The sequence below is a fragment of the Macaca mulatta genome, chromosome 13, assembly GCF_049350105.2.
Source record: "Macaca mulatta isolate MMU2019108-1 chromosome 13, T2T-MMU8v2.0, whole genome shotgun sequence".
Taxonomy (NCBI): Eukaryota; Metazoa; Chordata; class Mammalia; order Primates; family Cercopithecidae; genus Macaca; species Macaca mulatta.
The window spans coordinates 66,514,504-66,529,007 of record NC_133418.1 but is presented as its reverse complement, the minus strand read 5'-3'; the positions used below and the strand labels follow the sequence as shown (position 1 = coordinate 66,529,007).

Below are 14,504 nucleotides of genomic sequence, written 5' to 3'. Positions count from 1 at the left end.
GTATATTCCTTCAAAGCTTATCCCAACATTCATTTTCTCTAAGAACACTCCTAAATTATTTGTAGCCCAAAATACTTCAAATTTCTCCAAACTCATATTGCTCCTTTTCATGTAAGTTTTAGCTTGCCAAGCACATAATAAACTTTTTAATAATATGAAAGTTTTATATTTCTATGTATGTGTCAGTATACCATGTTCCATGTATACATGAAAATGTAGAAGATGTTGTCAGACTGGTTCACGTTTAGTGAATCATGTGTAAGTTTTAAACAATAGCTGAATGCAAACTGTTTTAATTAAATACTGTAAACATATTACCAACCTATAAAAACATGATTTCTTTTTACTACTAGATAATTTGCAGTTATTCAATGACATGGATTTATGTATGAAGAAAAATCATCCTATTTATAAAGGTTTTCAGTTTAATGTCTATGCTCTAAGGTTTTACACAACCAAAATTATCATTATTGGTTGTAATTAAGTCATAACACTAATTAAGTACTATAAAACTCAGACACAATCTGACACTGTTAGTTGAACTAGTATCTCAACAACCTGATACACCTACTTTACACTAGGAACTGTATGAGTCACATAACATGCCTCTTTGAAATCTTTATTATTAGGCATTATTAGCTTCCTTTAAAAAATGAAAAAATGTGACTTAAAGAGATTAAGTTTGCCCAAGATCACACAGCAGATAAGCCAGAATTAAAGCTCTGGTATAATTACTGGAATGAATTTAGTATGAACAAGAAATCTCCATTTCCCCAATATGTTATAAATCTTCAAAGTGCATTAACAATTATACAAAATATCACCATTAATCAGCTTCTAAGATAGTGGGCTTAATCAAAAACCTAACGATATATGTTGACAATCTCCCAGTCTGCACATCAGATTTAATAAAACTCAGCTCTTTCCCAAGACAAACTTGAAAAGTTCAACTAGTTGAATGGTACTCACTCTAAATGATAAATAATATATGTTGTCTAAAAAGGACAAAAGTATCAGCACATTTCTACTAGAACCATTTAACTTCTGAATTATCTAGGAACATATGATTATTAAAATAAATGTATCTTACAAAGTGTATTAGTCTGTTTTCAAGCTGCTAAGACATACCCAAGACTTGGCAATTTACAAAAGAAAGAGGCTTAATTGGACTCACAGTTCCATGTGGCTGGAGAAGGCTCACAATCATGATGCAATGCAAGGAGAACAAGTTCCATCTTACATGGATGGCAGCAAAGACAGAATGAGGAAGATGCAAAAGCAGAAACCCCTAATAAAACCATCACATCTCATGACACTTACTCATCACCAGGAGAACAGTATGGGGGAACCCCTCATGATTAAATTATCACCCACTGGGTTCATCCCACAATACATGAGAACTATGGGAGTACAATTCAAGATAAGACTCGGTTGGGGACACAGAGCCAAACCATATCATTCCACCCCTGACCCCTTCCCAAATGTCCTCACATTTCAAAACCAATCGTGCCTTCCAAACAGTCCCCCAAAGTCTTAACTCATTTCATCATTAACTCAAAAGTCCACAGTCCAAAGTCTTATCTAAGACAAGGCAAGTCTCTTCCACCAATGAGTCTATAAAATCAAAAGCAAGTTAGTTACTTCCTAGATACAACAGGGGTATAGGCATTGGATAAATACAGCTATTCCAAATGGGAAGAATTGGCCAAAACAAAGGAGCTACAGGCCCCATGCAAGTCCAAAATCCAGCAGGGCAGTCAAATCTTAAAGCTCCAAAATGATCTCCTTTGACTCCATGTCTCACATCCAGGTCATACTGATACAAGAGTTGAGTTCCCACAGCCTTGGGCAGCTCCACCCCTGTGATTTTACAGGGCATGGCACCCCTGCCCTGGCTGAGTTCATGGGCTGGCATTGAGTGCCTGCAGTTTTTCCAGGCACAGTGTGCAAGCTGTCAGTGGATATACCATTCTGGGGTCTGGAAGATGGTGGCCCTCTTCTCACAGCTCCACTAGGCAGTGCCTCAGTAGGGACTCTGTGTGGGGGTTCCAACCCCACATTTCCCTTCCACATTGTCCTAACAGAGGTTCTCCATGAGGGCCCCACCCCTGCAGCAAACTTCTGCCTGGCATCCAGGCATTTCCATACATCTTCTGAAACCTAGGCAGAGGTTCCCAAACCTCAATTCTGGACTTCTGTGCACCCACAGGCTCAACATCACGTGGAAGCTGCTAAGGCTTGGGGTTTGCACCATCTGCAGCCATGGCCCAAGCTCTACATTGGCCTCTTTCAGCCACAGCTAGAGCAGCTGGAATACAGGGCACCAACTCCCTAGGCTACACACAGCTCTGGGACCCTGGACCCACTTTTCCCTCCTAGGGCTCAGGGCCTGTGATGCAGGGGTGGGGGGGGGCTGCCATGAAGACCTTTGGCATGCCCTGGAGACATTTTCCCCATTGTCTTGGGGATTAACACTTGGCTCCTTGTTACTTATGCAAATTTCTGCAGCTGGCTTGAATTTCTGCTCAGAAAACGGGATTTTCATTTCTAGCACATTGTCAGGCTGCAAATTTTTCAAACTTTTATGCTCTGTTTCCCTTTTAAAACTAAATGCTTTTAACAGCACCCAAGTCACATCTTGAAAGTTTTACTGCTTAGAAATTTCTTCCACCAGATACCCTAAATCATCTCTCTCAAGTTCAAAGTTCCACAAATCCCTAGGGCAGGGGCAAAATGCCACCAGTCTCTTTGCTAAAACATAACAAGAGTAACCTTTGCTCCAGTTCCCAATAAGTTCCTCATCTCCTTCTGAGACCACCTTAGTCTGGACCTTACTGTCCATATCACTATCAGCATTTCTGGCAAAGTCATTCAACAAGTCTCTAGCAAGTTCCAAACTCTCCCCCATTTTCCTATCTTCTGAGCCTTCCAAACTGTTCCAACCTCTGCCTGCTACCCAGTTCCAAAGTCACTTCCACATTTTCAGGTATTTTCTCCGCAGTTCCTCACTCTACTGGTACCAATTTACTGTATTAGTCTGTTTTCATGCTGCTGATAAAGATATACCCAAGACTGGGCAATTTACAAAAGAAAGAGGTTTAATTGGACTTAACAGTTCCACGTGGCTGGGGAAGCCTCACAATCATGGTGAAAGGCAAGGAGGAGCAAGTCCTGTCTTACATGGATGGCAGCAGGCAAAGAGAGAATGAGGAAAATGCAAAAGCAGAAACCCCTGATAAAACCATCAGATCTCCTGAGACTTATTCATTACCATGAGAACAGTATGGGAGAAACTGCCCCCATGATTAAATTATCTTCTGCCGGGTCCCTCCTGCAACACATGGGAATTGTGGGAGTACAATGCAAGATGAGATTTGGGTGGGGACACCGGGAACACAGAACCAAACCATATCATAAAGTGATATGCATTTCTCTCAAACTGGGACATTTTTGAGACTGACAGAGGCCAAGATAAAAAGAATAAATTAGGGCTGTCCTAGGCAAAATGGGAGGCATGATAAGCTACTTAAAGCAAAAATATTTGGTACTTTCAACTCTAGGATACTCTTAATACGAAATAGAAAATCTTGTTAAATACAAAGGACTGTTTAATTCTTATTTTTTTAATAGGCCAGTCTGTAAAAAAACATGGGCAGAAGTTAACAGAAACCCACCAAGACATCATTTTGTATCACTTACCTTTGTGAGTCAGTGTTATACCCAAAATAACCAGACCTGTCATACCATCTTCATCTTAACCTTTGGGGAAGTTGCTATTTTGACTGTATTTTTATAGAACTTGAAACAAGAACAGAAATTATAACAATAGCAATCAAACTTAAGGTCAGCTACTCATTCTCAATATTATTTCCATATTTCTTTCTAAGGAAAGAAAGGGAAGCTTTGATCTTATTTTAAATATTTTTTTCTTTTCTAATTTAGAACTTTTACAACGTCTAATCTTATAGAGTTGATTAGAAATGCCAAACATGAAATTAAGAAACACAGCAAGGCCAGCATTACCTAACAACGATTTTTCTTTATCAGATTTTATGATTATACCGACAAATCTACAAGATTATTACTTAGAATGTAAGGAAAATACAGACTTATTGACAGAGTCTAGAAATCATTAAGATTCTGAAAATACATTTAAATCAATCTGTCATGCAAATCATTGTGTGTGTCATTTCAAAAGATATTTTAAATTAAGAATTTAGCCAGCTCCTCAGGCAGGGCCTTAAACAGTAGCAATTCTAGTATGTGGACAGCACAGTTCAGGTCTCTCAGCTTTAGATCAGCAGGTTCTGAAACCCAATTTTATCAGTGTATCTGTGTACCAGACCTAATTTAAGAGTTAAGTCATAAAAATAAAGTTGATAGGTTTTGTCACTCTACCAGACAGTAAAGGATTAACACTAACAGAATTATCTTCTTTGGCTTCTCACAATCCATACACACCACTTCTCTTCTGCTAACACATTCTTTATTTTTAAACAGTATAAAACAAATGATTAAGTAACAGCAGCTAAATCAAAAGTAATTTATCCATTCTAGGCCAGGCATGGCAGCTCACACCTGTTAATCCCAGCATTTTGGGAGGCTGAGACAGGAGAATCATTTGAGCCCAGGAGTGTGAGACTAGCCTGGGCAATACAGTAAAACCTCATCTCCAAAAAAAGAAAAAAAAAAAAAAAAAAAGAGGGGAAAAAAAAAAAAGGGAGGGAAAAAAAAGTCATTCATCCACCTTAGTAACTATAATTAAACTATAATCTTTCACAAATCTATGCAACAGATTTTGAAATTCTCCAAGGGTGTGTTAATTTTGCAAATCGTCCATTTTATTCGTGGTAAGATACTTTTTATTAGTTTCACCCTCAATGTGTGACTATCTCCAAGTAGTTGGGGAGAATTTATTAAAGGCTCCATTAAAGGCTCCATATCGGAGCCACGCTATGGGACAACTCCAGGGAGCATCATTCACACAGAATGCCTGAGTGGTGTTATGTACCCAGCCCTGTCTATACACACTTGTTTTACAGAAAAATTTGGAAATAAAAATATTTATCTTAAAATTTGTCCTGAGAAATTAAATAAGAATACATGAAGCACCTAGCACAGTCAGTGGCACACAACAGAAACTTCGTGAACGACAGTCCCTGTATTTAACAATCTTAGTGAAAAAAGGAGGCAATAATATTGTGATAAATGACATATGGTAGAGAGACATTCACACCCTCATTTTTGGTTTTCATCTATTATCAAAGTTAGAAATCTATTCCTTTTTCTCCTACATTAGAACAATGGGTATAATACAAAGCAAAGGACAATACTTCCTATTTATCTCACAAAACACTTACTCCATAAAACATTTTATATACTTGCACTATTTCTAACTCTCAAGAATCCTATAATTATACTCTACCCTTCTTATCGTGGTCATAATTCAGTACTATGATCGTCTACCTAAATTCTGACTCTTCCACTAGATATAAGTTCCATGAGGAATCTTTGTTGTTGTTCTTGTTGACAGGGTCGCACTGTCACCTAGACTGAAGTGCAGTGGTGTGATCTCAGCTCCCTGCAGCCTCGACCTACCCAGGCTCCGCCACCTCAGCCTCCCGAGTAGCTAGGACTACAGATGCATACCACCACGCCTGGCTTGCTTGCTTATTTATTTATTTATTTATTTATTTATTTATTTATTTATTTATTTCTGCACTTTGTAGACAGGGGGTTTCACCATGTTGCCCAGGTTGGTCTCAAATGCCTGAGCTCAAGTGATCTGCCCCACCTCAGCCTCCCAAAGCACTGGGATCACAGGCATGAGCCACCACACCTGGCTCATGAGGAATCTTAAGTCTTGCCTTATGTATCCTTCCTGCCTTATATTATAGGAAGTCCATAAATATTATTAGCTGGGTAAAAAAATGAGTGATTAAAAAATCTCATATCACATCCTTAATGCTTTAACTAATTTTTGTTATTGGACTTCTCTCAACAATGTGAGATCCACTAGGTAGACTGCCTCAAACTCACTATCTCAATACAACAGAAATAAAACTGTCCTCTGTCCTTGCCAAATCCTTTCTACATTTCCAACTATGCTCTAAAAACCAAATATTAACATTAAGCATCTGAAAATAAGTCAAAATAATATTTCTTTATTCCATCAATCTATACCTAAAGAACAACTAGGTCCATGACATCAATGTCTCAAAACTAATCACAACCTCAGCGGGAACTGCTGCTAGTCCATCTCAACTTTTTGCTTGTCTTCCCTGTCTCTCCTCACCATTGTTAAGCTTAATTTTATTTAAAAGCCTCCAACCATCCCAAATCCTACTCAAGACTAATGTCTTAACAAATAAAGCCTGATCTCATTAATAAATATCAACCAGTCTTGAATATCATAATATAGTACTCTTAAAATTATATGTAACATCTATTTCTAGCCTAAATGGAATAGCTTGCTAAAGACCAACACTTCTACAGTGAACAACTAAAGTAGGCTGATAAAAGGAAAATGGGGGAAAAAAAGTTGAAAGCATCAAAGAATTGCTAAACTGACCAGGCCCTGAAGGGCCAAAGTCCTAAAGAAGAGGGAACAGAAGTGAAGTAAGCCAACATTCTGAAGCCATTTTCCTCAACATATTTATCAATTCTGGCACAGGGCAAGAGAAGGATCTGGGCAAAGAGCCCAGAGAGAGAGCTGCTATTAAGTGGCAAAAAAAAAGCAGCACTTCTGCCAATCTCTTGAGGATAGAGAGATAAAAATAACAGACTTGAAAGGCCAGAATCTGGGGAAAGGTAGGCCCAGAACCTGGCCTAACATTCTGCCAATATTCCCTCAAAACTTCTGTTAAATCCTTAAACTGTAGGGAATAAGAAGATAAAAAGTCAGGCAGAAAGGTAATGAAAAACAAGATTATTTAGAAATCTCATAATACAAGGAGAAATTAATTGGAATTCAGGGCCTACCAGTGACACAAAGTCTCAGTGAATACCCCAGGATCTCTGTGGGAACTCTTGAAAGGCGCTCCTAAAAGCAAGGCAAACAAAAAGTAGATAGAGCTTTGTCAAAAATGAACCCCAGATTCTAATTGAGAGGTCTTGTGGAGACACAAAGGTTAGAGTTTAGGATCTACCAAGGGGAAAATCCCAATGAATATACCTGGCTCTTGCTTAGAAGCTCTGAAGAGTTATAGCTTGGGACAGGAAGGGCAGCAATCAGAGGTAGACTGACCTCTATGAAAACCACAACCCACCCTGAACCCACTTGGGCCCTTTGCCAATCTGTTCCCACTCTATCTTCCCAGGAAGAGAAAAGCTAAACCCTGTATAGAAGAAAATAATATCATCTGGGGCCTCTAAACTATTTTATGTGCAATATCCAACAGTCAACATACCACTACATAGCACTGACGTCTGAATGGCCAAGGGCAAATGCTGAAGAACAGCCAGCAGGGGCAATGAGAAAAGGTGCACTAACTAGAAAGGCTGCAAATTAAGCCAGTTTCCTCATTTATCTCCTTTCACCAGTTTCTTTCGAAAGAAAGAATAGTTACCTTATTGGGCAGAGACAAGATTTAAGATTTTGACATTTTTTGTTACAGAAAATTTCCATTTTGTATTGAATCAGTTATGAAAATAAAGAAAAGTAGAGAAAAACCCTTTAGTTTTCAAAAAGTATTAGGGATGCCAAAATATAAGATCATATGACAATAAACCATACACAAAAAAATGAAAACAGAACTCATATTGTCCATCTTCCCAGTCACATACAGGCACTTTCATACCCTGACCTCTGACCTCACCTACAACTGGGATGTACCTAGAGAGATAATGGGGTAGTTCTCCCTACTGCCCAGGTTGGAATCCAAGTATGGGGATAAAGGGGGTGAGAAGAGGCTCTCTTCTCTACCCTCCTTCATGATTCCTGACCCACCCCCAATCCTTCTTCCCATTTCCTTTGAGGTTATTTTATTACAGCTTTTTAAATATTTTTAAAAATTATTAACAGAACTAAAGACAAAAACTACATGATTATCTCAATAGATGCAGAAAAGGCCTTTGACAAAATTCAACAGCCCTTCATGCTAAAAACTCTCAATAAATTCGGTATTGATGGAACGTATCTCAAAATAATAAGAGCTATTTATGACAAACCCACAGCCAATATCATACTGAATGGGCAAAAACTGGAAGCATTCCCTTTGAAAACCGGCACAAGACAGGGATGCCCTCTCTCACCACTTCTATTCAACATAGTGTTGGAAGTTCTAGCTAGAGCAATCAGGCAAGAGAAAGAAATCAAGGGTATTCAGTTAGGAAAAGTGGAAGTCAAATTGTCCCTGTTTGCAGATGACATGATTGTATATTTAGAAAACCCCATTGTCTCAGCCCAAAATCTCCTTAAGCTGATAAGCAACTTCAGCAAAGTCTCAGGATACAAAATCAATGTGCAAAAATCACAAGCATTCTTATACACCAGTGACAGACAGAGAGCCAAATCATGAATGAACTTCCATTCACAATTGCTTCAAAGAGAATAAAATGCCTAGGAATCCAACTTACAAGGGATGTAAAGGACCTCTTCAAGGAGAACTACAAACCACTGCTCACTGAAATAAAAGAGGACACAAACAAATGGAAGAACATACTATGCTCATGGATAGGAAGAATCAATATCGTGAAAATGGCCATACTGCCCAAGGTAATTTATAGATTCAATGCCATTCCCATCAAGCTACCAATGACTTTCTTCACAGAATTGGAAAAAACTGTTTTAAAGTTCATATGGAACCAAAAAAGAGCCCGCATTGCCAAGACAGTCCTAAGTCAAAAGAACAAAGCTGGAGGGATCATGCTACCTGACTTCAAACTATACTACAAGGCTACAGTAACCAAAACAGCATGGTACTGGTACCAAAACAGAGATATAAACCAATGGAACAGAACAGAGTCCTCAGAAATAATACCACACAGCTACAGCCATCTGATCTTTGACAACCCTGACAAAAACAAGAAATGGGGAAAGGATTCCCTATTTAATAAATGGTGCTGGGAAAATTGGCTAGCCATAAGTAGAAAGCTAAAACTGGATTCTTTCCTTACTCCTTATACGAAAATTAATTCAAGATGGATTAGAGACTTAAATGTTAGACCTAATACCATAAAAACCCTAGAAGAAAACTTAGGTAATACCATTCAGGACATAGACCTGGGCAAGGACTTCAAGTCTAAAACACCAAAAGCAATGGCAACAAAAGCCAAAATTGATCAATGGGATCTAATTAAACTAAAGAGCTTCTGCACAGCAAAAGAAACTACCATCAGAGTGAACAGGCAACTTACAGAATGGGAGAAAATTTTTGCAATCTACTCATCTGACAAAGGGCTGATATCCAGAACCTACAAAGAACTCAAACAAACTTACCAGAAAAAAACAAACAACCCCATCAAAAAGTGGGCAAAGGATATGAACAGACATTTCTCAAAAGAAGACATTCATGCCGGGCGCGGTGGCTCACGCCTGTAATCCCAGCACTTTGGGAGGCCGAGGCGGGTGGATCACAAGGTCAGGAGATCGAGACCACGGTGAAACCCCGTCTCTACTAAAAATACAAAAAAATTAGCCGGGCGCGGTTGTGGGCGCCTGTAGTCCCAGCTACTCGGGAGGCTGAGGCAGGAGAATGGCGTGAACCCGGGAGGCGGAGCTTGCAGTGAGCCGAGATCGCGCCACTGCACTCCAGCCTGGGCGACAAAGCAAGACTCCGTCTCAAAAAAAAAAAAAAAAAAAAAAGAAGACATTCATACAGCCAACAGACACATGAAAAAATGCTTGTCATCACTGGCCATCAGAGAAATGCACATCAAAACCACAAAGAGATACCATCTCATACCAGTTAGAATGGCAATCATTAAAAAGTCAGGAAACAACAGGTGCTGGAGAGGATGTGGAGAAATAGGAACACTTTTACTTTTACACTGTTGGTGGGATTTTAAACTAGTTCAACCATTGTGGAAAACAGTATGGTGATACCTCAAGGATCTAGAACTAGAAATACCATATGACCCAGCCATCCCATTACTGGGGATATACCCAAAGGATTATAAATCATGCTGCTATAAAGACACATGCACACGTATGTTTACTGCGGCACTATTCACAATAGCAAAGACTTGGAATCAACCCAAATGTCCATCAGTGACAGACTGGATTAAGAAAATGTGGCACATATACACCATGGAATATTATGCAGCCATAAAAAAGGATGAGTTTGCGTCCTTTGTAGGGACATGGATGCAGCCGGAAACCATCATTCTCAGCAAACTATCGCAAGAACAAAAAACCAAACACCACATGTTCTTACTCATAGGTCGGAATTGAACAATGAGATCACTTGGACTTGGGAAGGGGAACATCACATACCGGGGCCTATTATGGGGAGGGGGGAGGAGTGGCATTGGGAGTTATACCTGATGTAAATGACGAGTTGATGGGTGCTGATGAGTTGTTGGGTGCAGCACACCAACACGGCACAAGTATACATATGTAACAAACCCACACGTTGTGCACATGTACCCTAGAACTTAAAGTATTTAAAAAAAAAAAAATTATTTAACCCTTGGCAGCAGAGACTAAGGAGGGGAATAAAGAATTGCAGACTCTGTAGGACTGAAATAAAGAGAAATAAAAACAACAAAAAGGAATCCAGAAGATAGGACTTAAGAAAAAAATACACACACACACACACACATATATATATATTTGGCTAAAACAATAGGAACTTATTCTCTCATCAAGATGTCAGCAAAGATGTGCTCCCTCTGGAGGCTCTAGGAGAGAATCTATTCCTTGCCTCTTCCAGTTTCTGGTGGCTGCCAGCAAGAAAAATATTTTAAAACTATGAAAGAAAATAGAGAAAAAGACAAAGAATTTCAACAAAGCATTAAAATCTGTTTTAAAAGATGCAAATGGTAAAGAGTAGTTTTAAAATATGCAATTAATTAGCTTGTGAAGTTATAACAAAGTAGACATTAAAACAATAATATTTCCAGAAAAGAAAAAAAACATGTTCTAATAATAAAAGGGAAAACCAACAAGGAAGATAGAGCAATTATAAATCTGTATGCACCCAATAACATGACTGCAAACAGACATAAAGCATATTCTGGGGAACAAAAACAATTCCAAAAATTCACAATCATATTGGGAAAATTTAACACAGCTCTCTCCAGAGATCTTAGGACAAGCAGACAAAAAAACAAATAAATCATTAAACATATAGGATATCTGACACACATAATAAATGTGAGGAATGAATAAAAGTAAAGCACTATACCCAACAAGAGATTACATACTCTTTTTGAGTGGAAACAGAACACATACCAAAATTGACAAGATGCTGGGTGATAAAGCAAGCCTCAGTAAACTTCAAAGTATTGAGATAATTAAAAGGATAATTTCTGATAAAAGCAGACTTAAACTGGAACTCAATAACCCAAAAACCTCCAGTTGTTTGAAAATTAAGAGATATACTAAATAAGCCAAAAGAAATCACAATGAAAATTAACATTTTTAACTGACAGTAATAAAAATGTAACATCAAAACTTATGGAATCTAGCTAAGATTGCTTACAAATTTACAGCCTTAAATTAATATATAATAACATAAGATAAATTGGGAAAAAAATCAATGACCTACATATCCATCTCAAGAAATTACAAAGGAAGCAAAACTAAAAAAAATAAATAAATAAATTCTTAATAAGTAGATATTAATGATAAAAAACATACAATAGAGAAAATTAACAACGCTAAAAGTTGGGTCTTTGAAAAAAAAATTCACATGGCTCTTGCAAAACTGATTAAGAAAAATTAAAAAGGCACAAAAAATTCATCTGGAAAGAAAAAGGCAGCATCACTATAGATCCTAAAATCATTTTTTAAAATGAATGCAGGATGAAACGGAGAACGTGACAAAACAATCTGTGTTACAAATACAGGAAAGAAGTACATTGAAGAGGGTGGAGGAAATGGTTCTAACCAAAGTAACTGTGAAAATGAGTGAAGCCTATAAAAGCAAAAAACAAACAAAAAAAAATTTATAAAAATAAGCACTGCATAGTTGATAAAGTTGTTACCCATGGGGGTACAGATTAATAATTCTGATAGTGCTCTCCATGTATACTGTAACTGAACAAGTAAATAAATCGATAACAGATAATGGGAGCTCGGTTTCTCCCTGTTGGAATATGAGATTTCAGATATACCAAGTGAGTGGGCTAGAAAACTACATATGGTAATGGACTGGAGTTGCAGACATCAGTATAAAATCATGTTTACCTTAATAGAGACACAAATGGTAATATACAAAAACATTCACAGATATGTACGCACAAGTTAGTATAAACACATTTTTTTTTCCGTTTTTCAGCTAAGAAGGTCTAGAAACAACAACACACCAATAGCAACAAGCACCCATAGTGCCCACATCCTGGTTTCTAATACCACTCACTAATAAAAGCAACCAGGACTCCTTGGAAAAATCGTCGATTCTAGGACAAGGGCAGGAAATACACAAAATTTCTTTCAGTGCTAGAAAGTAAGGAAATGCTCAAAAATATAAATATATCCACAATGATGGGGCCTGTCAAAAGCACACAGGAGCCAACTGAAAGAGCTTTCAATGGCCAAAGCTAGAACAAATTGAACAAGAAAGTAAAAGAGTATTAGATTATAACCCAAAGTATAAAATAAATATCCCTGAGTCCATAGTATTTCAAATAAATGACTGAAAAAATAAATGAGAGAGAACAAAATCTGAGCAGAAAAATTCCAAATCTATTAAATACTCTGCCCTAAAGGAGGTGTGAGTGTAACTGCCCACTCCTTAAGTGTGGGCTACGCATAGTGACTTCCAGAGAGTACAGTATAGTGAGAGGGAAAAAAACAGTAACTTTACAGTGCAGAAACCTGACAAATACTACCTCAACAAGGTAATCAAGATCAAAATCAACAGTGATGAGTCACATAGATAACATGTACCCTTGATATGAAGAGAAGAATCATAGGAGAACAAAAGTCAGGATAAGATTAGCATACAGAAATATAAATACTATATCCAGCATGGCTCTAAAAAGTATGTCAAAAATTTGACTCTAACTTTCCTAGAGGCCAAGTCAAAGAGAACATAGTCAATTACACAGTTCACATTATACTTTAAGTGGCAGGTTGGATAGTCAGGCAAAGCACGACTTTTCTAGCATCTGAAACAGAATAAAACTTCTTTCATGGCTTCTCATAAAGATAGTGCTATATCATAAAATGGAAGACATCCAAAATTAAAATTCCTACTGCATTTCTTAGGGCTATTTCATACAACATCCTTTAATCCAAGTCAGTGGCATCCTCAAGAGCAACTATACAAGAGAGCAAAAGAAAGTAGTTAGGTTCTAAGATCGATGGGTAAAATTGAGAAAATATATAAAATAAGATTAGAGACTTTAAGCAGTCCATCTACAGTGAAACACTATTACGTGCAATCAGGATTTTAGTAAGGTTTTAAGTTGAAATCTGAGGCTGTAATTTTTATCAAGACCAGTATTTAAATAACTTGGCTCAAGTACAGATCGTACACACTTTGACTCTTAATCAGGGAGGTGGTAAGATAAAGAAGTATTTATAAAAAATTAAGTCTACATAAATAAAGTCACGACTGAAGGAATGGCTAACCTATCTCTGCACATAAGTGCACCAAAAGCGGTATGGCCTACTCAGTCAAATTTTAGTGGTTAAAACAAAAGGGAAAATATTGATCTATACATAAGAAGAGAAACTTTCTAAATAAAAGCCTTTTAAGGAATATAAAGGAAAGTAGAAGGCAAAGGCAAATAAAATAATTCTTCTTTCTCTAATAATCACGTAACTAATGGCGATTTTAGACTATTTACATGGGAATAATTTGGAACTCTAAAATATGTTTAAGTCTTTAGTTTTTCTTTAGTTATCAGTAATGGTATAAAACATATTAAAGGACATATATTCTGCACTTAAGATATGTTCCTTGTTCTCTTTCAAATGGCGATTTGACTTTCTGGTTTTTTACGTTAGTTATCAAAAGGCCAACTCATTGAAAATAGCTAAAAAACAGATGAATAATAAGATGTTTAAACACAATAAGAAAAACTTAGTGGTGAACAATTGCACATTCCTTTCACATTGTACCTAAGTTAGCCCTTGATTTATCTTAGTAATAGAGCAACCTAAATGGAAATAACAAATGAATACTAAAATACTATTGATACTGGTTAAGAAGTGATAAGAACTAAATTGACATATCTTTACTGCTGCTTTAGCTCAAAGTAGAAAGGTTATAATACACCTAATAATAAATGTACTGTTTCAAAGTATCCACACTAAGAAGGAAGCTAAATTCAGAAACTGAATAGCAAGCAAATCATCACATACTTTTTCCAGGTGGTATGTGGATTAAGTT

General features: G+C 37.3%; 1 protein-coding gene across 7 annotated transcripts in view; it reads right to left on the bottom strand.

Annotated features, from left to right (window-relative positions):
• Positions 1 to 14,504, bottom strand: part of FANCL (FA complementation group L) — an 83,943-nt gene that overhangs the window by 49,469 nt on the left and 19,970 nt on the right. The gene's annotated exons all lie outside the window — the stretch shown is intronic.